Below are 26395 nucleotides of genomic sequence, written 5' to 3'. Positions count from 1 at the left end.
CGGCCCCATATGCCGACGGTGGTGGGTTCAAACCCAGCCCCGGCCAAACTGCAACAAAAAAATAGCCGGGTGTTGTGGCGGGTGCCTGTAGTCCCAGCTGCTTGGGAGGCTGAGGCAAGAGAATCACATAAGCCCAAGAACTGGAGGTTGCTGTGAGCCGTGTGACACCACGGCACTCTACCGAGGGCAGTAAAGTGAGACTCTGTCTCTACAAAAAAATAAATAAATAAATAAATAAAATTCCACTAATTCTGTTTAAAATAAAATACACATACAAACAATACCAAACTACCATTTTATACCAATCAAGATTAGAAAAGAATTCAAGATGGGTAACAAACTGACAAGAGGCCAATAGAAGAATGAAAGCTCTCAGATTGTAGATAGAATCATTCAGGCAGGCAAAGGATAATATATAATAAATTGGAAGATGTGCATAATTTTCAACCTGGTAATTTCACTACTTTGGAATATATACTCTAGAGAAATTCCACGTCTGCAAAAGGAAGAATGAATAAAAGGCTTACTGTAGCACTATTTGTGAGTGTAAAGAGAATGAAAACAGGCCAGGCGTGGTGGCTCACGTCTGTAGTCCCAGCGCTGTGGGAGGCCGAGGCGGGTGGATCGTCTGAGCTCAGAGGTTCAAGACCAGTATGAGCAGCAGTGAGCCAGAGTAAGACCCTGTCTCTACTAACAACATCAAAAACAGCCAGCACCGCCAGAGGAAGAAGAAAATCAACAAAAAAGGAGTACTTCAAACAAAGAAGAATGAACAAGCACACTGAAATTAAAAAAAAAAAAAAGAGAATGAAAACAATTAAAAGAATGGATAAATGGCAGTATATTCAGACAATTAAAATTAATGCCCAAGCACTAGAATTCAGACAGATAAAACTGAGAAATAAAGTACAGACATTACTTGAGAGAAGTTTCGGGGGAGACAAGATATTATTAACTACTAAGATTGCCAATATCTAGATAAACCTAACTAGGGCATAGAAATTTATCAAAGTAGACTAGTGTGCCGAATACCAGTGGGGTAATATTTCAATTAATTAAGGTAATAAAACCTTAATGAAATTTAAATGGCCTTAATGAATTTAGAGATATACTATGTTCTCAACCTGTGGGTCGTGACCTCTTTGGACTGTATTAAAGGGTTGTGGCATTAAGAAGGTTGAGAACCACTGTTTTATACTATATTCTAAAACTCATGTTTTATTGTATTTTTTAATAAATGATACACATTTTTGTTTCTGTTAAAAATTACTTTTTTTACTTATTATTGCATGTTTTTATTTTATTTTTTTTGCAGTTTTTGGCTGGGGCTGGGTTTGAACCCGCCACCTGCAGCATATGGGGCCGGCGCACTACTCCTTTGAGCCACAGGTGCTGCCCCGCAGGTTTATTTTTTTAACCAAGCTTATTTTCTTCTTTTCATGGGTAACAGTGTTAGAACAATGAAATGAGAAAACCTGGGAAATCAAATAGATTTTAATCCTAGACCAACAATTACTAGTTATGACTTCTCTGCGCTTCTGCTTATTCATCTGTAAAATTAGAAAAATTACTTCTCGGGCGGCGCCTGTGGCTCAAGGAGTAGGGCGCCGGTCCCATATGCCGGAGGTGGCAGATTCAAACCTAGCCCCAGCCAAAAACCAAAAAAAAAAAAAGAAAAATAACTACTTCTCATGGCATTGGAGTGAAGATTCAATGTAAGGCATCTATATGTGCCTGGAACTTGATAGGAGTTCTATAAAACTCTCTCTCTCTCTTTTAACAGAGACAGGTCTTTGCTTTGTTGCCCTGGCCCTGGAGTACAGTGGCATGATTACAGGTCACAACAGCCCCCAACTCCTGGGCTCAACCTATCCTCCTCAGCCTCTGAAGTATCTAGGACCATCACCTTATTTTCCCTATTTTTTGTAGAGACAGGGATCTGGTATGTTACTCAGGCTGGTCCAGAACTCCTGGCCTAAAACGGTACTCCTGCCTCAGCCTCCCAAAGTGCCATGATTATAGGCATACCCACCATGTTTGTCTCAGTTTTTAGAATTTATTTCAAATTATTCTGTTAGTTTTTTATAATGTCTTATTTGTTACGTATTTTATTATTTTCTTTCTCTCTTTGAACATTTGAAAATTCTATTATGGCCAAGCACATAATACATTAACATTATAAAGGCCTTCTATGGAAAGTCCACAGTTAATATCAAACTCAATGCTGAAAAACTGAAAGCCTTTCCTGTAAGATAAAGAATAAGGCAAGGATATTCATTCTTTTTTTTTTTTTTTTTTAGGATATTCATTCTTGTCACCTATTCAACATAGTATGGAAGTCCTAGCCACAGAAATTAGGCAAGAAAAAGAAATAAAAGAACCCCAGGCATAGGGCTCATGCCTGCAATTCCAGCACTTTGGGAGACTGAGGCAGGAGTATCACTTAAGCCCAGGAGTTCAATAACTGCTTGGGCAACGTACAGAAACCCCCTATCCTGCACCCCTGCCCCACCTTCTTAATTAGCCAGGTGTGGTGGCACATGCCTCTAGTCCTAGATACTTGGGAGTTTGAGGCAGGATTGTTTGAGCACAAGAACTGGAGGCTGCAGTGAGCTATGATCATGTCATTGCACTCTAGCCTGGGTGACAGAGCAGGATCCTTTCTCAAAGCCAAAAAAAAAAAAAAAATCTCAAATACATAAAAATTTAAAAAATAATTTTGAAATATAACTTATACATAATAAAATGCATTTTAACTGTAAAGTTCAACTACTTAGATATATACACACACACATATATACATACATAATATGCATATACACACACACACGCTATTACCAATACAATTTGGAATCAATTCCTTACACATCTGACCCAAGCAATCACGTATATGATATCTTTCATAATGAAGCAAATGATTCACACTATAAAGCCATTTTGTGCTTGGCTTCTTTTGCACGTCTTTTTTTTTTTTTTTTTTTTGTAGAGACAGAGTCTCACTTCTTCACCCCTGGTACAGTGTTGTGGCATCACACAGCTCACAGCAACCTCCAATTCCTGGGCTCAGGCGATTCTCTTGCCTCAGCCTCCCGAGTAGCTGGGACCACAGGTGCCCGCCACAACGCCCGGCTATTTTTTTGTTGCAGTTTGGCCGGGGCCGGGTTTGAACCTGCCGCCCTTGGCATATGTGGCCGGCACCCTACCCACTGAGCCACGGGTGCTGCCCTCTTGCACATCTTGAGATTCATCCATATTGTTTTAGGAATTACTGTACCAGTGGTTCTCAACCTGTGGATCGCGACCCCTTTTTAACAATGAAAATACACTGCATCATTAGGAAAGTTGAGAACCACTGTACTATACTGTTTCAAATTGCTGGGTAGGATCCTTTTGAATGAATAGATCACAAGGTTTCTCTATTCACCTCTGTTGGCGGTTTGGGTAGTTTCCAGTTTCTACTTATTATGAACATACAAAAATAAATGCACAAATCTTTGCATAGACATATGTTTTTAATTCTTTTGGGTAAAGACCTAAGAGTAGAATTGGAAGGCTAAATAATAAGAGAACGAAAACATCATTTTAGAAAGCCATATGACAAGAGAATAAAGATCCTCCATCCCAATAAAAACACTGTAAGTTGGTAGTAGAAATGCATTTAATACACCTAACCTACCTTAAACATGATTCATCTTTTCACCATGAAAGTATGATGATGCCTGCATACTTTTCTAGATGCTAAAGAATTTTCCTTTCACTGCTAGTTTGCTATACATTTTTATCATAAGAATGTTGAAGTGTGTCAAATGATTGTCCTATTGAGTAAGAGGATTATGGCCTTTGTCAAGTATCAGTATCAGGTATACTCACTTCAAAAAAAACAAATTGAGGAGACTTTGTCTTCTGTTTTCTGAAAAATTTTCTGAGAGATATTTTTTTTTTAAATGTTAGAGAAAATTCACCAGTGAAATCATTTAGGACTAGAGTTTTCTTTGTTAGAAGGGATTATGAATTTGATTTCTTTGCTAAAGCTTTCTTTCTTGAGTCAATTTTAGTAAAGTTGTATTTGTCAAGCAATTTGTTTCATCTAAGTTATCAAATTAATTAGCATGAAGTTGTTCATAACATTTCCTTTTTATTAACCTTTCATTTCTCAAAGGACTTCAGTGATTTCCTCTCTTCCATTCCTTATACTGATAATTCATTTTTTCTATTTTTCTTGATTAGTCTTGCTAGTTGGTTTTTATATATATTTTTAAAGAACCAATAGTTGGCTTCATTAATTTTCTGTACTATTTGTTTCTATTTAATTAACATTTCTTGCCTTGTAATTACTCTGGGTTAAATTTACTTGCTTTTTCTGGATTCTGTTACCAATTGAGTGAGTTATCCTGAAAATGGGACCCCTGGCCTCTACAAGGCCTGGAGATGAATGCAGCCTCATGAGAGGCTCTGAACATGAACCAACCATCTAAGCCACTCCTGAATTCCTGATTCATAGGAACTGTGTGAGACAGTGTTTACTGTTGTTTTGAGTCATTTAAGTTTTGAAAATAATTTGATATGCCATGACAAATAACACATATGTAGAATAAGACTTCATCTATTCAAACATTTATTAAGTATCTACAGTATCATAGATTGCTCTGTGAGTTGGAATTTAGAAACTGACCAAAGCTTCTGCCCTTTAAGAACAGACTCTGGGTTAAAATGGCAAATTATCCATGAGCTTCTTATTCATACTTTCCCCAAACTCCACTATAACTATGAATTTAAAAATAAAAAACCAAAAAAAACCAAAAAAAAAAAAAAATTAAAAAGATACAAACGTAGAAGAAAGGGAGAATAGAATAGGAAATACATAATTGTGAAAGATAAGAAGTGGGAGGATGGACTTGGTGGGATGGGCTAATGCCTATAATCCTAGCACTCTGGGAGGCTGAGGCAGGTGGACTGCCTGAGGTCACAAGTTTGAGATGAGCCTGAGCCAGAGCATGACCTCTCTCTAAAAATAGCTGGGCATCGTGGTGGGTGCCTATAGTCACAGCTACCTGGGAGGTCGAGGCAAGAGAATCACTTGAGCCTAAGAGTTTGAGGTTGCTGTGAGCTAGGATGCCATAGCACTAAACTGAGGGCAAGAAAGTGAGACTATCTCAAAACAAACAAACAAACAAAAAAAACACATCAAACTAAGTGGGCAAGTTGTAATTGCCATAGCAGACCCAAGAAAATAAAATCACAGCTAGCTGTGTTGGGAAAGGTGAGAACCAACTGAATTTACACTACTGAGTCCTCAAAAGACAGAAGAAGTAGCAGCAGCAGGTATCTCTGAAACTGGTGGGTAAATGAATGGAAGGGGTACAGAAAAATAAAGAAGAAAGCAGTTTGGGAAGCAGGTAGATTCCTAGATGGCCTGTCTAGCTCCACATTGGTGAACAACTGCTGCTTCTTCATGCTTGCATAAATTTGGAAGTTTATTCTTTGAAGAAGATAAACCAAAGCTCTTTGGATGGAAGATGTCAGGCACAATTGAGGGCACACGACTATACCAAAGATAAGGTATTAATGACCGTAAACATATTAAAGACTGAATGCAGAATTTCAGAGTTCCCCCAGCCAGAATCCTTAATTGGGCTTCCAGAATGCAGACAACCAGACTATTACCCTTCAGGCAAGAGTTTGGAAGACTCATCTTTGGGTAACTTGACCAGCCAAGAGATTTAAGGATCCCAACACTATAGATTTCACAATCTCAGCCCACTAAAATCACCCTATGATGAAGCTCAGAGTCAGCAAAGCCCATTCGTACATTCAGAGCTTCCAGTCAGTATTTTTACACTTCAACTGAATCATGAGTATGCAATCAAGATACTAGGTATCCTAGGAAAGCCTCTAAAATGGAAGACAGACAAAACAGAATTTTGGGAAGCATAAATATATACAGTAAGAACTCCAAAATAAATTATGCTCAGAGAGTGAAAAGAAGACACATCTATGAAATAATAATGGTGTGCTATAGGAAATAAAATGGGTGAATTTTATGGTATGTAAATTAAACCTCAATACAGCTATTTTTAAAATGGACAATGCTTTCAAATTTCTAAGGCTAAAAATTTTTCAATATAGAAACTCAGCTAAATTATCATTTAAGTTTGTTGGTAAAATAAATTTTCCAATATGTAAGCTGTCAAAAAAATGTGCCCCTCAGGTACCCTTTTCTTATTAAGCTTCTGAAAATTAAAAAAGAGGAAGAAAAGGAAATGAGAGATTGTAAGAGAAAGACAAAAGGAATTCCCCAGGTGATAGTGAAATACAATCTCAAGAATACAGCTGTGCACCAAAGGGCATACTCAACCAGACCAAAACAGCATGAATCAAGAAACAGATTTGATGAAGGCTGTCATTAGATTCCAGCTGCCATTATACTGTTTTTTTTAATGTGAGGACAGACTGCCTAGGTAAGTTTGACCCAGATATTTTTAGTTGGCCTTGCTTGACCACATGTTGATAAAGTTCCTTCCCAGCTGCCTGAATCAGCTGAAAACACTTCAACCTCAATGAAATATTCAGTAAAGTAAGATCAGCTTGGGCAATATAGTGAAACCCTCTCACTACAAAAAATAAATTATAAAAATTTTTTATAAAAATTATAAAAATGTTTAAAATAAATTATAAAAATTAAAAGTTTTTTTTTTTTTTTTTTTTTTTTTGAGACAGAGTCTCACTCTGTCACCCTGAGTACAGTGCCATGGTGTCTTACCTCACAACAACCTCAAACTCCTGGGCTCAATCAATCCTCTTGCCTCAGTAGCAAGAGGGACTATAGGTGCCTGCCACAAGGCCTGGCTAGTTTTTCTACTTTTAGTAGAGATGGGGTCTCACTTTTGCTCAGGCTGGTCTCAAACTCCTGAGCTCAAGCAATCCACTTGCCTCGGCCTCCCATAGTGCTAGGCATGAGCCACTGTGACTGGCCTCCAAATTATTTTTTACTTAGAAATTTTATAGCTGAACTCAAGATAAACATATGAAGTAATTAACACTAATTTTTGATTAATAAATTACTTATCAGGAATCTATTTTCCTGGCTTGGTGCCTGTAGCTCAGAAGCTAGGGGGCCCATGACATACACTGGAGCTGGTAGGTTCAAACCCAGCCTGGGCCTGCCAAATAACAATGACAACTGAAACCAAAAACTAGCCAGGCGTTGTAGCAGGTGCCTGTAGTCTCAGCTACTTGGGTGGCTGAGGGAAGAGAATCACTTAAGCCCAAGAGTTGGAGGTTGCTGTGAGCTGTGACACCAGTGCATTCTACTAAGGGTGACACAGTGAGACTCTGTCTCAAAAAAAAAAAAAAGAAATTTATTTTCCTTACAAAGGAAGCATATTCAATGTGAACTTGAGTCTTATGAAAAATAATTATACAACCATTTACATGTTCTGACCAGTTTTTACTAAAAGCAAAATGGATAGTGAATGTATTATAGAAAGTACTTTTATTGGGCGGTGCCTGTGGCTCAAAGGCCACAACTGAGACTAGAAAGGATCCCTGTTTTACTCTCCTTTGGAATACCTATTATATTGCTCAGTATCAGTCTTCTCTAGCTGATCTCAAGTTCAATAAAGGCCATTTTGTTCAGTGCACTTGGTATAGGTGCACAAGGGTTGCGAAATCAAAATAAATATGCCAGAGGTGGCAGGTTCAAACCCAGCCCCGGCCAAAAACTGTTAAAAAGAAAGTACTTTTATTGAAAAGCACAAGGAAGTAAATTTTTTTTTTTTTTTTTTTGTAGAGACAGGGTCTCACTTTATGGCCCTTGGTATAGTGCCATGGCATCACACAGCTCACAGCAACCTCCAACTCCTGGGCTTAAGCGATTCTCTTGCCTCAGCCTCCCAAGCAGCTGGGACTACAGGCGCCCGCCACAACGCCCAGCTATGTAAATTTTAAAAATAAAATAAGGGCTTGGCACTTGTAGCTCAAGCAGCTAAGGCGCCAGCCACATACACAAGAGCTGGCGAGTTCAAATACAGCCCCGCCTGCCAAACAACAATGACAACTACAGCCAAAAAATAGCCGGGCACGGTGGCGGGCTCCTGTGGTCCCAGCTACTTGGGAGACTGAGGCAAGAGAATCGCTTAAGCCCAGGAGCTGGAGGTTGCTGTGAGCTGTGATGCCACAGCACTCTACCCAAGGCAACAGCTTGAGGCTCTGTCTCAAAAACAAATAAATAAAATAAAATAAGGTTTTTTGTTTTGTTTTTTTTTTTTGTAGAGACAGAGTCTCACTTTATGGCCCTCAGTAGAGTGCGTGGCCTCACACAGCTCACAGCAACCTCCAACTCCTGGGCTTAAGCGATTCTCTTGCCTCAGCCTCCCGAGTAGCTGGGACTACAGGCGCCCGCCACAATGCCCGGCTATTTTTTGGTTGCAGTTTGGCCGGGGCCAGATTTGAAACCGCCACCCTCGGTATACAGGGCTGGCGCCTTACCGACTGAGTCACAGGCGCCGCAATAAAATAAGGTTTTAAATTGAGATGTTTAAGATCTGAGATCTGTCTGCTAGGAATCTTGCTTTTTTTTTGTTTTGTTTTCTTTTTTTAAAAAAGTTCTTTTTTCTTGATCACAGTATTTCTTTTCTTTTTGAGACAAAATCTTATTTTGTTGCAGTGGCATGATCATCACTCGCTGTAGCTTTGATCTCAAACTCCTGAGTTCAAGCAATCTTTCTACCTCGGCATCCCAAGTAACAGACTATTAGGTGCATGCCATCATGCCCAGCTAATTAAAAAAATTTTTTTAGGGCGACGCCTGTGGCTCAAGGAGTAGGGCGCCGGTCCCATATGCTGGAGGTGACGGGTTCAAACCCAGCCCCGGCCAAAAATCACAAAAAAAAAAAAAAAAAAAAAAAAAATTTTTTTTAGTAAAGACAAGGTCATGCTATCTTGGGCAGGCAAGTCTTGAACTCCTAGCCTCAAGCTATCCTCTCACCTGCCTTAGCACCCCAAAGTGCTAGGATTACAGGCACAAAACACTGGGTCCAGCCCCATATTTCTATTAGAAGGAATCTTGTTTCTTAAGGAATGAATTCTAGTGTTATGATTGTTTTTTTTGTTTTTTTTTTTTTTGCAGTGTTTGGCTGGGGCCAGGTTTGAACCCACCACCTTTGGTATAAGGGGCCGGCGCCCTACTCCTTGAGCCACAGGCACCACCCTAGTGCTGTGATTGTTAATAACAAAAGCATTGGAGTTAGAAGAGTTGACTTTTACCATTTAAATATACACTACATGAACTTGGGCAAATAACTTTCTGTCTCTAAACTTCATTTGAGAGTATCACCTAATCCATAAACTGAGGCAGAATTTATATGAAGTAATTAATATAAAATGCTGAGTATTCTCCTAGTACATAGTAAGTAGTTAATAACATCTTTAGGGACATAAAACTAACAAACACCAGATTTACTGTAATGCTCTCAAAATGTATGAATTACAATACTGAAATGCAAGTTGCAAATGGGTTTGGGCTCAGAGTATGTTAAATTAAATATTCTGCATTTTATCAATTCTAAGATGTCATTGAGAGTAATGTGCAATATTTTATGTATCCTTTAAAAAGAAATGTGCCAATTAAACTGTGACAAATCATCCACTGTAAGCTATCTTCCCAATTTCAAAGATGTTGAAATGTGAAAAAAATTTGATCTTAGATTGGTAAAACACGGTAGGTTTAATCACATAGTTGAGAGTTATGATATTAAATACCAACAATACAATCATTCTCAAGTCAAATTTAGTCACACTATTACAACTAAATTGTTTTCTTCCTTAGAATACTTTTCCATGTTCATTTCTACCACTAATTTCACCTAGAGCTTCTATCTGTTATTTCCTTAGGGCAATACCCCTCAACAACTGAGACTAGAATGGATCCCTGTTTTACTCTCCTTTGGAATACCTATTATATTGCTAATATCAGTCTTCTCTAGCTGATCTCAAGTTCAATAAAGGCTGTTTTATTCAGTGCACTACACCAAGTGCAAGGGTTGCGAAATCAAAATCACACAGAACCAAAAAAGAAATGTAAGCAAGTAAGGTGGTGCAATATTTCTCCTATTTTCCACAATAGCATTACATTTTATTGGCAATTAATCTATAACTTCCTGGTACAGCTTTATAAAAAAATAATATGGAGCTTCCTCAAAATATTAAAAATAGAACTATCACATAATCAGACAGTCTCATTTCTAGGTATAGTATATCCAAAGGAAACAAAATGACTATCTCAAAGAGATACTGTACTCCATGTTCACTGTAGCGTTATTCACAAAGGCCATATAAAATGGAATATGATTCAGCCTTAAAAAAGAAGGAAGTCCTGCCATTTGTGACAACCTAGATGAACCCAGAGGATGTTATGTTAAATGAAATAAGCCAGACACAGAAAGATAAATACTGCATGATCTCACTCATGGGACTTGAAAAAGTTGAACTCATAGAGACAGAAGGTAAAAGGGGAGTTACCAATGGGGGCCAGGGAAAAGGGAATGCTAGTCAAAGGGTACAAACTTTCAGTTATAAAATGAATAAGTTCTGGAGACCTAATATACAGAATGGTGAGTACAATTAATAAAAATTATTGTATGCCTGAAATTTGCTGAGAGTAGATCTTGTGTTCTCCTCTCTCTCTCACACACACACACACACACACACACACACACACACACACACGTACGTAACTATGAAAGGGGTCGGATATGTTAAAATTAGCTTGACTGTAATAATCACTTTGCAAAGTATATATATTATAAAAAAACCACATTGTATACCTTAAACATATAATTGTTAATCATACCTCAATAAAACTGGGAGAAAACTAAACCCATTTAAAATGTTAAGCTTTATTTTCACTTCATTAAGATACCATAGATCTTTTTTTTTTTGGCAGTTTTTGGCCAGGTCCAGGTTTGAACCAGTACATGGTATACGGGGCCGGTGTCCTACTCCTTTGAACCACAGGCACCGCTGATCTTTTTTTTTTTAAAGATCAATATTATTATTTCTTTGCTTCACAATGGCACAAGTTATATATTTGTTCACATAAATATACTCTCACATTTTTCTTCAAACATGAACTCTTTTTAGTCTATCTCTTCTGCCTTCGCCAGCCAGCCTATTCCATTCCTCTACCATCTTTCCTTCTAAAGTAAACCAATATCCTGAAATTGGTGTATTTATCCCATCTATGTAACTTTACTTCATTTGTATGTACCTAGAGTGTACTGTTGCTCTGTTTTTAATTTTCTTTTTTATGTAGAGACAAGAGTCTCACTTTACTGCCCTTGGTAGAGTACTATGACATCACAGGACTCACAGCAACCTCCAGCTCTTGGGCTTATGTGATTCTCTTGCCTCAGCCTCCCGAGCAGCTGGGACTACAGGCGCCCACCACAACGCCCGGCTATTTTTTTGTTGCAGTTCAGCTGGGGCTGGGTTTGAACCCGCCACCCTCAGTATATGGGGCCGGCGCCCTACTCACTGGGCCACAGGCACCACCCCTATTGCTCTGTTTTAAAGGTATATATAATAACATATCCTTTTGCTATTTACTGATCCCCCAACATCGTTTTAATAATCACGTGGTATTTACAGATCTGGTTCGTTCCCTTGACTGTTATGTAGTATACCACAGTATGGCTGAAGCAATCCTCCTGCCTCAGTCTCCTAAGTAGCTGGGACTATAGGCACCGGCCACAACACAGGCTAATTTTTCTATTTTCTGTAGAGATGGGGTCTTGCTTTTTGATTAGGCTGGTTTCAAACTCCTGAGCTCAAGCAATCTTCCCACCTCGGCCTCCCAGAGTAGTAGGATTACAGGGGTGAGCCACTGTGCCTCGCCTACTTCTAGATGAAACTGCTCTCCAAAGTAGTGATACCAAATCACACTTTTGCAAACTGTGGGAAAATTTCTTTTACTTTATCCTCACCAACATTTGGTATTTCATATGACTTTTTAATTTTACAAATCTGATGGTAAAACTGATTTCATTTGCAATTTCATGATTATTAATGAATTTGAGGATCTTTTCATGTGTTTATTGGCCAGGTATGTTTTTTAGAGAACTACCTATTTTTCTATTCGTCCGACCTTGTATTTTGTAAATCTTTCAGTTACAACAAATTTTCTCCTAGTATTTCAACTTGTTTATGGTGTCTTTTGAACTACGCAAGTTTTAACTTTTTTTTTTTTGAGACAGAGTCTCATTATGTCACACTCGGTAGAGTGCCGTAGCATCACAGCTCACAGCAACCTCAAACTCTTGGGCTTAAGCGATTCTCTTGTCTCAGCCTCCCAGGTACCTGGGACTACAGGTGCCTGCCACACGCCTGGTTTTTTTTTTGGTTGTAGTTGTCATTGTTTGGCAGGCCCAGGCTGGATTCGAATCTGCCGGTTCCAGTGTACGTGGCTGGTACCCTAGCTGCTGAGCTACAGGCACTGAGCTACAAGTTTTAACTTTTGATGTAGTCAAGTTTAACAGTATTTTCCTTTATGGTTTATAGTTTGTATTTTGTACAGGGTTAGAAATATTCTTTTTTTCTAAAACAATTTCAAAGGTTTGCGTTTCACATTTATGATGACCTAGAAATAAATTTTGTATATAACATTAGATGTCCACCTAGAAATAAATTTTATATATGACATTAGATGGGCTTATTATAGTTTCAAATGGTTGATATTTGTAAAGCCAACAATTGATTAAATATTCTACTCATTTCCCATTGGTTTGAAATATCACCTCAGACATTTACATAGTTTCCATAAATACATACTTTCTGCTTCGCTGTCTGTCCTTGCACTTAAAGGAGTATAGTATAATTGTCATATTTTTATAAGTAGGGCAATTCCTCCTTGTTGAACTTTAAAATTGTCTTGGCTTTTCTTGGTCATTCATTCTATTAATATATAACCTGATTATTGACTTATGTAGTTTGATGAGAAACTCTGTTTGAATTTTAAATGTCAGTTCTCTCATTTACATTTATAATATTTAATATATATTTAAATCTATATATTACATTTATAGATTAATTTTGAGAGAACATCTTATAAAATTGAGTATTCTCAATAAGCCTAATATATTTCACTTGTCTAAATTTTTTTTTTTTTATTGAGACAGTCTTATTTTGTCACCCTCAGTAGAGTACCATGGTGTCATAGCTCACAGCAACCTCAAATTCTTGGGCTCAAGCGATTCTCTTGCCTCAGTCTCCCTAGTAGCTGTGACTACAGGGGCCTGCCTTAATACCCAGCTATTTTTTTTCTTTTTTTTTTTTTTGTGTAGAGACAGAGTCTCACTGTACCGCCCTCGGGTAGAGTGCCGTGGCATCACGCGGCTCACAGCAACCTCTAACTCTTGGGCTTACGCGATTCTCTTGCCTCGGCCTCCCGAGCAGCTGGGACTACAGGCGCCCGCCACAACGCCCGGCTATTTTTTTGTTGCAGTTTGGCCAGGGCTGGGTTTGAACCCGCCACCCTCGGCATATGGGGCCGGCGCCCTACTCACTGAGCCACAGGTGCCACCCTATTTTTTTTTCTTTTTTACTTAGCAGGCCTGGACTAGGTTTGAACCCACCAGCCCCAGAGCATGTGGCTGGTGCCCTAAACACAGAACTATGGGCACCCAGCCTCTTGTCTAAATTTTCAATACAATTTTATAATTAAAGATTGCTCAGAAATCTTTTATTACTAGATACTTTATTTTCGATCTAAACTCTAGACCTCACCATGTATGTTAAAGCTGAGTTAAAACAGCACTCATTCCTACAAATAATTCTCTGACCTTACAGGCTTATTTGGCTGCTTCTCCTCCATGCTCTTAAATTTATTTATTCCTTTTTTGTTCAACATAATCAAGAGTTGTGCTAGGCATGGAGGGTACACTAGTGAACAAGGACAGGCCCTAGCTTCATGGAGTTTTCATTCTAATAGAGATACAGAACAACAAACACTTATAATTCAGGGTGACACATGTTGTTATTAGGGAAATACACTGTGCTGTGGGAATACATAAGAGAAATACCTAACTCAAACTTGGGGGATGACTGGATGGGGGGAGAAGGGTGTCAAATACTGCTTCTCAAGGAAGTAATATGTAGACTGAAACTTGTAAGAAGAACAGAAGTTAGCGAACACAACAGTAACTAAAAGTTATAGTACTGATATCTATGTCTTCCTCTAGATTTTACTTAAAAAGTTGCTCATTAAGAAACTGTGAAATTATCTATTTGGATCTGTTTCCTCTCTTGGCTTCTTTGAACCATTGTTGGCTCTCATACTACCTATGATAATCAATACTTGCTCACTGGTTCTTCTTCCTTCCTTAAATGCTAGTATTCCCAAAGGTTTTATCCTTCTCTTTCCTTTTTCAATATAAATACTTCTTACTTCTAAAGAATTTTTTTCCTTCTATAGTTTCAAATATAGATTTTGTACGCTAAAGAGTCCCAACATTCTCACTTATAGATTTTCAGACCTAAATTTCTAACTGCATACTAGATGTTTCTATCTATATGTCCAATAAAGTCCTCAAACTGGACTTGCTACCCATTTATACCATGGTGCCATTCACACTGCCAACTACACAGCAATATCAGATTTACCTCCATATTTGCTAACAGCAACACCATTCATACCTATATAAATCCCAGAGTCACTTTTCTGAATGTAAGTTGGAAAACATGCCCTTCTTGGAATCCAGTTTATAATGCAATGGTTACTGCACCTGAAAGTTATTTCAAAGACTGAATAATCACAGAAAATTTCAGATCAGGTATGGCTGGTTTTGTTTTTGTTTTTTAATGCATCAAAGTGGCTATTTAATTAAACACCAATCTAAAGAAATTTTAGATGTAAAGAAATTTTTTAGATGTAAAGTCCATAATCAGTTGAAGTAATGGAGATTATCTTAGATAATGTGGATAGGCCTGATTCAATTAGTTGAAAGGTCTTAAAAGCAGAGCTGTGGCTTCCCTGAGAGAGAGAAATTCCACCTATAGACTACACATTCAGCTCATGCCCCAGATTTCTAGCCCACACTTCATGAAAGCCTTCCCTAAAGATTTCAGACTGGCCTAGCCAGCCCCTACAACTGCATAACCCTGATCTCTCATTGTCTCCTACTGGTTCAGCTTCTGTAGTTGAACCTTGACTGACATACCAGGTTTGAAGATTATTTGCAAAATTAATTTCTTTGGAAACCTACTAAAGCTTCTAGTCTATTTGTTTCCTATCAATTCATGTACCAGTAACTATACCCAAGGTTTTTTTGTTTTGTTTTTTTCTTTCTGGACATGGTTCTTAAACCTATTTTTTCACCTTAATCCTTCCTCTCCATCCCACATTAGACCATCACAATCTCTTACCTGAACTAGTGATTGAAAAGCCTCCTAACTGGCTTCTCAGTTTATTTTTTCTCCTCTATCTATTCTCCACACTGCTGCCAGAAGTCTCTTTCTGGAAAACAAATATGATCATGTCACTATTCTTAAAAACCTTTGAAGTCTCCCTACCTAAAGGATAGAGATAAGTTTGTTTTTTATTTCACTGATTTCTGTTTTTATGTCTTATTTCTTTCTATTCTCTTTGTAATTAATTTTCTGTTATTTTTCTAACTTGTTGAGATGAATGCTGAAGTCACTAACATTTGTCTTCTTTTGTAATACACACTAAAAGTTTAAAATTCTAAGCACTGGTTTAATCGATCATGCCAGTTTTGATATATACTATATTCATTACTGTTCAGTTCAAAATACTTTAAATTTCCCTTCAGATTTCTTTAACAATGAGTTATTTAGAAAATTCTGTCTTATTTTTTCTTTTTAGGGACAGAGTCTCATTTTGTTGCCCTCGATAGAGTGCCGTGCTCTCACAGTTCACAGCAACCTCCAGCTCTTGGGCTTAGGCAATTCTCTTGCCTCAGCCTCCCGAGTAGCTGGGACTACAGGTGCCCACCACAACACCCGGCTATTTTTTTGTTGGAGTTTGGCTGGGGCCGGTTTCAAACCTACCACCCTCGGTATATGGGGTCGGCACCCTACTTACTGAGCCACAGGCACCACCCTAGAAATTATTTCTTAATAATTTCCAAAGCTGGACTTAACGTTCTAATAGAAACATAATAGCAATTTAGTTCCAAATTTTCCTAGAACCTATACAAAACAACAAAGAAAATATTAAAAACAAAACAAAACCATACATTTTTAGTGAAACTTGAAACTGAGAGAACATAAAAACCTGAAAATGCCAAATTATAAGTTAATATAGCCTAAAGTGTTTGGAACTAGTAGAACTTACACAAATAGCTACATCCAAGCATGGATATAGACAAGATGTGTAGAGGAACCTATTGGGGGAATAACAAATTTTGCTCCAAGAAAGAAAGGGTCCTATCCTAAGTAGAAACTGCAATGTTTTGAACTGAGATTCAGTAGAAGACTCCCAGAAGGAGGTAGAGAAAGGAGGTGCAGAAAGGAGGGAGAGTGAGTGGAGGGTGGTATAGAGGGCTATCTCAGAAAGCACTACCCTTCTAAAAGCAAGGCATGCTTTTTTCCTTTGCAATTTATTTTAAACTTACAGAAAGTAGTAAGAATAGCACAAAGAACTCCTGAATACTTTTCACAAATTTTTTAACTGTTAGCATTTGAGGCAGGAGCTGTATCTCCTGATAGCAGAAAAACAGTAAGGTCCTAGGGGAACTCATGGTTGCTACTTCACATTACTTAAACCACTTAAGTTATTGAGAAACAAAGGCAATGTGGCTATAATTTGAAGAAAGAATCCATCAGAACAGAAGACAATAGAGGTCTTCAGCACATAAACCTGGAAAACTACCTTGCTCCTAAGGTGTTCCTAATGCTCCTCCTGCATCTCTAAAGTCTTTTCTAATAGATGATTTGGAAAAACTGGTCTTATTTAAATATAATCAACAAAAAAGTCCTAAGTATCCATACCAAAATACCACATTAAAATATGTATGAAAGCAGTATAACATCTCTAAGAAAACTGAACAGAAAATATCATCACAAAGTAGATGAAAATATACTTCTCAATATACATTAAAAAATTCTTGGCTCAATGCCTGTAGCTCAGTGATTACGGAACCGGCCACATGTACCAGGGCTGGTGTGTTCGAACCCAATCCAGGCCTGCTAAACAAATAAACCAAAAAAGAAAAAAAAAAATTCTTAATGCAGTTATAAAGAAAGATTTCAGATCAGTAATTCTGGAATCAGAGAAGAAATAGCCAGTCTACAGGAGTTGGTGAAACAAGCATGGCAGAATTCAGGGAAGAAATAGAAGAAAAAAAATTTTTTTAATTAAAAAATGTATGGGCACAGTGGCACATGCCTGTAATTCCAGCTACTCAGGAGGCTTAGGCAAGAAGATTGTTTAAGCCCAGGAATTTGAGGCTGCAGGGAGCCACTGCACTTCAGTGTGAGTAACAGAATGAGACTCTAACTCTAAAAGAAATATTTAAAAATTTCTGGGGACTGGGTGCAGTGGCTCATGCCTATAATCTAAACATTTTGGGAGGTTAAGGTGGGAGGACTGCTTGAGGTCGGGAGTTCGAGACCAGCCTGAACAACAGTAAGACCTTATCTCTACAAAAAATAAAATTATCCAGGTGCTGTGACACATGTCTATAGCCTTAGCTATTTGGGAGGCTGAGGCAGGAGGACTGTTTGAGCCCAGGAGTGTGAGGATGCAATGAGCTATGGTGATGCCACTTTACTCTATCCTAGGTAAGAGAGTAAGATCCTGTCTCTCTCTCTCTCTCACACACACACACACACACACACACACACGTACACAAATATATATATGTTTACATATATATTTACATATGTATTTTCTGTCCAAACACTATGGCTCAATCCCAGTACTTTGGGTGCCCAAGGTGGGAGGATCACTTGAGGCCAGGAGTTTTAGATCAACTAGAAAAACAAAGTGAGAGCCCATTTCTAAAAAAAATTTTAAAAATTAGCTGGACATGGTGGCACCTGTAGCGCTCGCTACTTGAGAGGTTGAGGCAAGAGGATCACTTGAGCCCCGGAGGTCAAGGATACAGTGAGCTATGACTACACTAGTGATTTCCAGCATGGGTGACAGAGACTCTGTCTCTAAAAAATTAATTAATTAGTTAAAAAATGAAGGCTCAAGGCAATGAACACGTGGTAAAATATAATATATACCATAAAAGCATAGTACAGAGCACATAGGATAGAAATTTAAAAACATAAAATAACAGGTAAAATATAATATATACCATAAAAGCATAGTAAGGAGCACACAGGATAGAAATTAAAAAAAAAAAAAAAAAATAACAGACACAAAACTGACCCAAAATGGTCACCTAAGAAAAAAAAAATGTAGTGAAATTATCTTAGTAGAACTTACTTAATAAAATAATTCCTAAATTATTTGCTATTTTGAAAAAATACTTTCAGCCAGCAGACAAGAAAAGCAGTTCCCTTCTATGAAAAATAAAATCAAGTCAGGGTCATCCTTACATTGAATGTAGTAACACATTCAATGGCAGAAGACTATGGAAAAATACCTACAATATGCTCAATGAAAGAAAGTATGAGTCAGCAATTTTACATTTAGCCAAGGAGTCCTTCAGAAATAAGGTTACAGACAATATACAAAAACTCAGCTCTTATTCATATGAGGCTTTCTTGAAGAAACAACTTGAGACCCATGATTGCATTAATGTACACAGCTATGATTTAATAATAAAAAAATAAAAAAAAGAAACAACTTGAGAACAAACTGAAATCAACAAATGATAGGAAAAATTTCAGCAAAAGGATTAGCAGTAAGCACAAAGACATTTAATTGCAGATTTAAGATAAAAACAAATGGAATGCAACTGTTAACATGCTCTAAGAATGTGGCAATATTATACACAAATAAATGAATGATAAGAGTAGAAAACACAAAAAGTAGAATAAACTCATCAATTTACCATATGTGATAGGAGTCAAAGTTGAAAGTCAAGTAGTAAACATCTAAGCATTATTAGAGTTAAATTATAAAGGACAATGAAATATGTCATATTGGCTAATAAAGCTAACAAAACTGTTACTCAATTAAGGTAAACAAAAGACATTGTTTAAAGAGAAGAAGATGAGTATCACATAAAGGTATAAGTATAAAGGTAACCACTTAGGAGAAAAGACTTCCTAATATTAGAACTATCATTTTAAAAGCACAGAAAACATACCACTTACAGTTTCAAAACATACACGAACAGAAAAAAAAAAGACATGAAATAATTTAATAAAACCAAGACCAATGGTTGCATCTTGATAGACAGGAAGATATGTACTTTCTATTTTTATCTGGCTTAACTCAACCATTAAACAGGAAAAAACACAAAGGAAAACCATTCTATGCTGTTGTCAAGATACAGATACTTGTGATTCAAAGAGTATTAAAAAAAAAAAAACCAAAGAAAGTAAAAGTTAAAAAATAAGATAAAGTTTATAAATACATGGACTGTAATCCTTTTATTAGGCAATGCAGAGTTTTGGCCAAGAAGTATAAAAAGCAAGTTATTTTATCATTGTAAAGGTTACAATTCCCAGTAAAGAAAATTGATATGAATATGTACATTCCTAGTATAATAGTAGCAAAATTCAGAAAGCAGAAATTATAGGAGATACAAAAAAATAGATAAAAACACATTAATAATAGGAAATTTAAATTTATTTTTCCTACTCTGAGAGAACAAAAAAACAAATAAGGAAATAAATGATGTAAATAACATGATCCAAATGTTAGCTCTGGTGGATATTAATTTCACTCTACCTTAAAAAATGAATATATTTTATTTTTAAATAGTTGAACTATCACAAAAACTGACCAGATACTGGACTACAAAAACTATCTCAACAAATTCTAAATGAAGAAATACAAACCACATTCTGAAATGAACTAGAAATGAAAATAGAAATTCACAACAAAATCAGAAAACAAAAAACTTTCAATCTGGAAATTTAGAGGCTCTCAAGCAATATTTAAATCATAGGGGAAATAAAAATGAAATTTGCTAAGTTTCTAGAAATGATATAATAGGGCGGCACCTGTGGCTCAAAGGAGTAGGGTGCTGGCCCCACATACCAGAGGTGGTGGGTTCAAACCCAGCCCCCGCCAAAAACGGCAATTAAAAAAAAAAAATGTAACCTAGAAATGATATAATAAAAATACTACATGTTAGAAACTTTGCAATACAGCTAATACAGTGATCAAAAGAAAATGTATTGTTTTAAATACTTTTCCCAATAAGAAAAAAATGAAAGTAAATAAGCTACTAACCTAGCTCAAAAAGCTAGAAAAAAATAAGATTAACATAGTTTAATTTAGTTAACCGAAGAAAAGATGATAAAAATATATAAAGATAGAAGCAGAATTTAAGGAGAAAGTAAACAGAAAGCCCAGAAAAACAAACCCCCCCACCCCCCCAACAAACAAACAAAAAAATGTACAAGCTCTTTTGCTGGGGGAAAAAACCAAATCAGTTGACTAAACTACTAGCTACTCTAATCAAGAGTAAAAAGAACAAAACACAAATAGGCAAAATAAGAAATTAATAAAAATCACAAATTTCAAAAAATAATAAAAACTATTTTAAAACTTTACATAATTAAAATATGGAATAATTTTCTAATGAAATATGATCTACCAAAACTGAACCCAGACAGCCCAAACAGACCAATTTTTGAATGGGGAATTTTTTTTTTTTTTTTGTAGAAACAGAGTCTCACTGTACCGCCGTGGCGTCACACGGCTCACAACAACCTCTAATTCTTGGGCTTAGGCGATTCTCTTGCCTCAGCCTCCGGATCAACTGGGACTACAGGCGCCCGCCACAATGCCTGGCTATTTTTTTGTTGCAGTTTGGCTGGGGCTGGGTTTGAACCCGCCACCCTCGGCATATGGGGCCGGCGCCCCACTCACTGAGCCACAGGCACCGCCTCCTGAATGGGGAATGTTTTAAAAGAGCTGCCCACCAAACAAAACGACACAAAACACCAGGTCACAGGGTGGGGGTGTGGTGACTCATGACTTCAATCCCAATACTTTAAGCAAGTGGGCAGAATCCCCCAAAGCCAGGAGTTAGAGACTAACCTGGGCAACACAGCAAAACTCTGTCTCTAAAACAAATTTAAAAACCCCATATAGCTAAGGCAGTTCTCTGTAACAAAAATAAAGCTGGGGGCATCAGCATACCAGATTTTAGTCTGTACTACAAAGCCATAGTGCTCAAGACAGCATGGTACTGGCACAAAAACAGAGACATAGACACTTGGAATCGAATTGAAAACCAAGAAATGAAACTAACATTTTACAACCACCTAATCTTCGATAAACCAAACAAGAACATACCTTGGGGGAAAGACTCCCTATTCAATAAATGGTGTTGGGAGAACTGGATGTCTACATGTAAAAGACTGAAACTGGACCCACACCTTTCCCCACTCACAAAAATTGATTCAAGATGGATAAAGGACTTAAATTTAAGGCATGAAACAATAAAAATCCTCCAAGAAAGCATAGGAAAAACACTGGAAGATATTGGCCTGGGGAAAGACTTCATGAAGAAGACTGCCACGGCAATTGCAACAACAACAAAAATAAACAAATGGGACTTCATTAAACTGAAAAGCTTCTGTACAGCTAAGGAGACAATAACCAAAGCAAAGAGACCTACACAATGGGAAAGGATATTTGCATATTTTCAATCAGACAAAAGCTTGATAACTAGGATCTATAGAGAACTCAAATTAATCCACATGAAAAAAGCCAACAATCCCATATATCAATGGGCAAGAGACATGAATAGAACTTTCTCTAAAGACGACAGACGAATGGCTAACAAACACATGAAAAAAATGTTCATCATCTATATATATTAGAGAAATGCAAATCAAAACAACCCTGAGTTATCATCTAACCCCAGTGAGAATGGCCCACATCACAAAATCTCAAAACTGCAGATGCTGGCGTGGATGTGGAGAGAAGGGAACACTTTTACACTGCTGGTGGGACTGCAAACTAGTACAACCTTTCTGGAAGGAAGTATGGAGAAACCTCAAAGCACTCAAGCTAGACCTCCCATTTGATCCTGCAATCCCATTACTGGGCATCTACCCAGAAGGAAAAAAATCCTTTTATCATAAGGACACTTGTACTAGACTGTTTATTGCAGCTCAATTTACAATCGCCAAAATGTGGAAACAGCCTAAATGCCCACCAACCCAGGAATGGATTAACAAGCTGTGGTATATGTATACCATGGAATACTATTCAGCCATTAAAAAAAATGGAGACTTTACATCCTTCGTATTAACCTGGATGGACGTGGAAGACATTATTCTTAGTAAAGCATCACAAGAATGGAGAAGCATGAATCCTATGTACTCAATTTTGATATGAGGACAATTAATGACAATTATGGTCATGGGGGGGGAAACAGAAAGAGGGAAGGAGGAAGGGGGGTGGGGCCTTGGTGTGTGTCACACTTTATGGGGGCAAGACATGATTGCAAGAGGGACTTTACCTAACAACTGCAATCAGTGTAACCTGGCTTATTATACCCTCAATGAATCCCTCAACAATAAAAAAAAAAAAAAAAAAAAAATTACAAAAAAAAAAACAAAAATCTTCTGGACATAGTGGTATGCACCTGTCGTCCTAGCTACTCAAGAGGCTGAAACAAGAGGATTATTTGAGTCTATGAGTTTGAGGTTACTGTGAGCTATAATTACTCCACTGCACTCTACAGAGTGAGACCCTGTTTCCAAATAAATAAATAACACCAGATTACACAATTTTGTGTAGGAGAATTCTATCAAATCTTAAAAGAGCTGTTCATTTCAGCATTATTTCAAAACTACTCTACATTTTAGAAATGGAAATCTTCTGAAATTTTTCATGAAATATTAATACCAAAACTTGAAAAACTATACACACAAAAAAGTGAAGACTACAAATTAATCTAACTTTCGCATTTTAATTTAAAAAGTCAAGTATTGGGCAGTGCCTGTGGCTCAAAGGAGTAGGGCGCCGGCCCATATGCCAGAGGTGAGGGGTTCAAACCCAATCCCGGCCAAAAACTGCAAAAAAAAAAAAAAAGAGAAAAAAGTCAAGTATTAGCAAACATATACACAAATAATAAGCAGTTACAATCTATAAACCCATTTAATAGCAACAAAAAGGAAAACAATCTGGGACTAACAAGAAATGTGCAAAGTTGGTGGCGTCTGTAGCTCAAGCTTTATATTGTTGAACATTAGCTGAGCAAGAGCAAGACCCTATCTCTAAAAATAGCCTGGCATTGTGGTAGGCATCAGTAGTCCCAGCTACTCAGGAGGCTGAGGCAAGGGGATCACTGGAGCCCAAGAGTTGGAGATTGCTGTGAGCTATGACGCCACAGCATTCTACTGAAGGCAACAAAGTAAGACTGTCTCAAAACAAAAAACAAAAAACAAAAAAAAAAATAAAGAAATAACTGATTGATACATGTCTATGCCAACAGACAAATATCCCATCTGCATGGCAAAACAAAAAGAACTGCACCATACCAAAGGTCAAAAGACAATAAGGAGGTATAATACCTGCAACTCACATTACAGATGAAGGGCTAATATCTTTAATTTAGAAAGTGCTCCCAGTAAATGAGATAAACAATCCAATAGGAAAAAAATAAGACGAAAGAGAAACTAACAGTTCATTATAAAGAGAAATACAAGTGGCCCTTATATGTGTGAAAAGGTAGTCAATGCAAATGAAAAGTACATAAGGAAACTATTTCTTACAAATCTGACAAAATATTTAAGGGTTTGACAACTCCAGTTGCAAAGATTTAAGAAAATAGGGTTCTCACTGATGAAAAATGTTTACAACTTCTATGAGGGCAATCTGTCATTAACAATCAAAATTACAAATATATTTACTCTTGACTCATCAATCTTACCTCAAGGAAGTTATCTGTCAGATACATCTAAATAGATATGAAATGATATTCTGAAATGGCAAAAAATTAAAACAACTCTAGTATACATGTAAAGCAGCAGTTCTCAACCTGTGGGTTGCGACCCCTTTATAACAATGAAAATACATCAAGGCATTAGGAAGGTTAGAATCACTGATGTAAAGGAAACTGGTTAAATATACCACTACCCCTCCTCCCCAACCCACGTATTACACAATGGCAGATGCAGCTAAAAAACTATGTACTGATCTGGAAAGATGCAAGGATCCTTAGAGGAATGTCTAATTCAGTGGTTCTCAACCTTCCTAATGTTGCAATGTATTTTCATTGTTACAAAGGGGTCTTGACTCACAGGTTGAGAAAGACTCACATGTTGAGAACCGCTGGTCTAATTCCAGGTACTGAGCAGGAAAAACAAGATGAACCTGGAATACCCTTCTGTGCCAGAAAGCAAGAAAGCAATTAAGCACTAATGAATTATCAGTAAGACACTGTGCTTTTCCACATAAAAATTCCATTAATGCAAAAAGAATAAGAAAATGAGAAAAATTACCAACTGTTAATCCCTAGTGAAATTAGTAAGTCAGGCAACAATAATCAATGAATAGAACATTGGTAATTATAAGGTTGACTGGGAAATTTATAATGGAGAGATCTCCGAATCTTCTGATTAAGCTCTGAACCTAAGGATTAATTTTAGCATCACTAAAACTGGGATCACTAGATATTATTTGTCTTCTAATATGATACAACATAAAAGCATTTATGAAGTACTTTAAACCAGAACTGAATCAAGCTTCTAGGGCTTTCATTTTTAGTAAACATAGGTGATAGAATAACAAGGTAATGACACAAGAAAATAAGATAAATTCAGATTTGGGGGTATTCTATAGGACAAGTGACCAAGTTTCTGTAATAAGTCGATGGCATAAAAAAGGGAACCGGTGGGTGGCACCTGTAGCTCAGTGGGTAGGGCACCAGCCCTCTATACTGAGAGTGGCAGGTTCAAACCGAACTGCAACAAAAAAATAGTTGGGCATTGTGGCAGGTGCCTGTGGTCCCAACTACTTGGGAAGCTGAAGCAAGAGAATTGCCTAAGCCCAGGAGTTGGGCAGTGTGACACCACAGCACTCTACCAAGGGGGATAAAGTGAGACTCTGTCTCTACAAAAAAAAGAAAGAAAAAAAGGGAACAGGTTAATAGGAAAGAAAATGGGACTACTAGATTAAAAACATAATAAATGTGAGGTATGAATCTTGTTTAGAATCTGATTAGAACCAACTAACTAGAAAAAGACACATTTGAGACTATCAGGAGATGATTATGGATGGACGGGATATTAGTGGGTACAAATAAATGCCTTTTTTTTTTTGAGACAGAGTCTTACTTTGTTGCCCAGGGTAGAGTGCCGTGGCATCGTAACTGACAGCAAACTCAAACTCTTGGCTCAAGCGATTCTCTTGCCTCTGCCTCCCAAGTAGCTAGGACTACAGGTGCCCACCACAATGCCCAGCCATTTTTTTTTTCTTTTTTTTTGTAGAGACAGAGTTTCATTTTATCGCCCTCGGTAGAGTGCCGTAGCGTTACACAGCTCACAGCAACCTCCAACTCCTGGGCCTAGGCGATTCTCCTGCCTCAGCCTCCCGAGCAGCTGGGACAACAGGCGCCTGCCACAACACCTGGCTATTTTTTTTTTTTTTTTTTTTTTTGTTGCAGTTTGGCCGGGGCCGGGTTTGAACCCGCCATCCTCAGTATATGGGGCCGGCGCCCTGCTCACTGAGCCACAAGCGCCGCCCTATGCCCAGCTATTTTTAGAGCCAGGGGTCTCGCTCTTGCTCAGGCTGGTCTCAAACTTGCGAGCTCAGGCGATCCACCTGCCTTGGCCTCCTGGAGTGCTAGGATTACAGGCATGAGCTACCACGCCCAGCCTCAAATAAATCCTTGTTTTGAATTTTATCACATATGACAATGGCATGCTGCTGTGTTAAGAAAACATGCATGTTTTTAGGGTGCAAACTGAAGTAGTATAGACAAACAACATGCTGTCTTGGATTTGATTTTAAAATACTACAGTACAGGAGGAAGTGTATATAGATCAGGCAAAAACAGAAACACCCTGACAATCTGAAGAACAGCTACATACATGGCAGTTCACCATGCCATTCTCTCTACTTTTATATAAGCAAGAAAATATTTGTAAGAAAACACCTAAAAGTGAAAAGGCAACTAGCATCACATTAAGACCATTAACATGTGCAGCACTTGAGGTCACCATGACAAAAAGAGCTCTTTTTTTAAAATAAGTATTTCATAATGAAATGCTCACAGGACAAAAGTGAATT

At 37.6% G+C, this 26395-nt stretch overlaps 1 protein-coding gene across 3 annotated transcripts in view; it reads right to left on the bottom strand.

The window, feature by feature from the left end:
• Positions 1–26395, bottom strand: part of LOC128574870 (protein argonaute-3) — a 139354-nt gene that overhangs the window by 67852 nt on the left and 45107 nt on the right. The window contains exon 1 of one of the 3 annotated variants that reach the window (XM_053575828.1): positions 15418–15611. The exons of the other annotated variants lie outside the window; for them this stretch is intronic. The gene's annotated coding sequence lies outside the window, so the exon portion shown is untranslated. Of the gene's footprint in view, positions 1–15417; positions 15612–26395 lie in introns of those variants that run through there. 3 annotated transcript variants of the gene reach the window in all.

Source organism: Nycticebus coucang, chromosome 22 (genome assembly GCF_027406575.1).
Source record: "Nycticebus coucang isolate mNycCou1 chromosome 22, mNycCou1.pri, whole genome shotgun sequence".
In the NCBI taxonomy this organism is placed as follows: Eukaryota; Metazoa; Chordata; class Mammalia; order Primates; family Lorisidae; genus Nycticebus; species Nycticebus coucang.
This window is presented reverse-complemented; position numbering and strand designations above follow the sequence as displayed.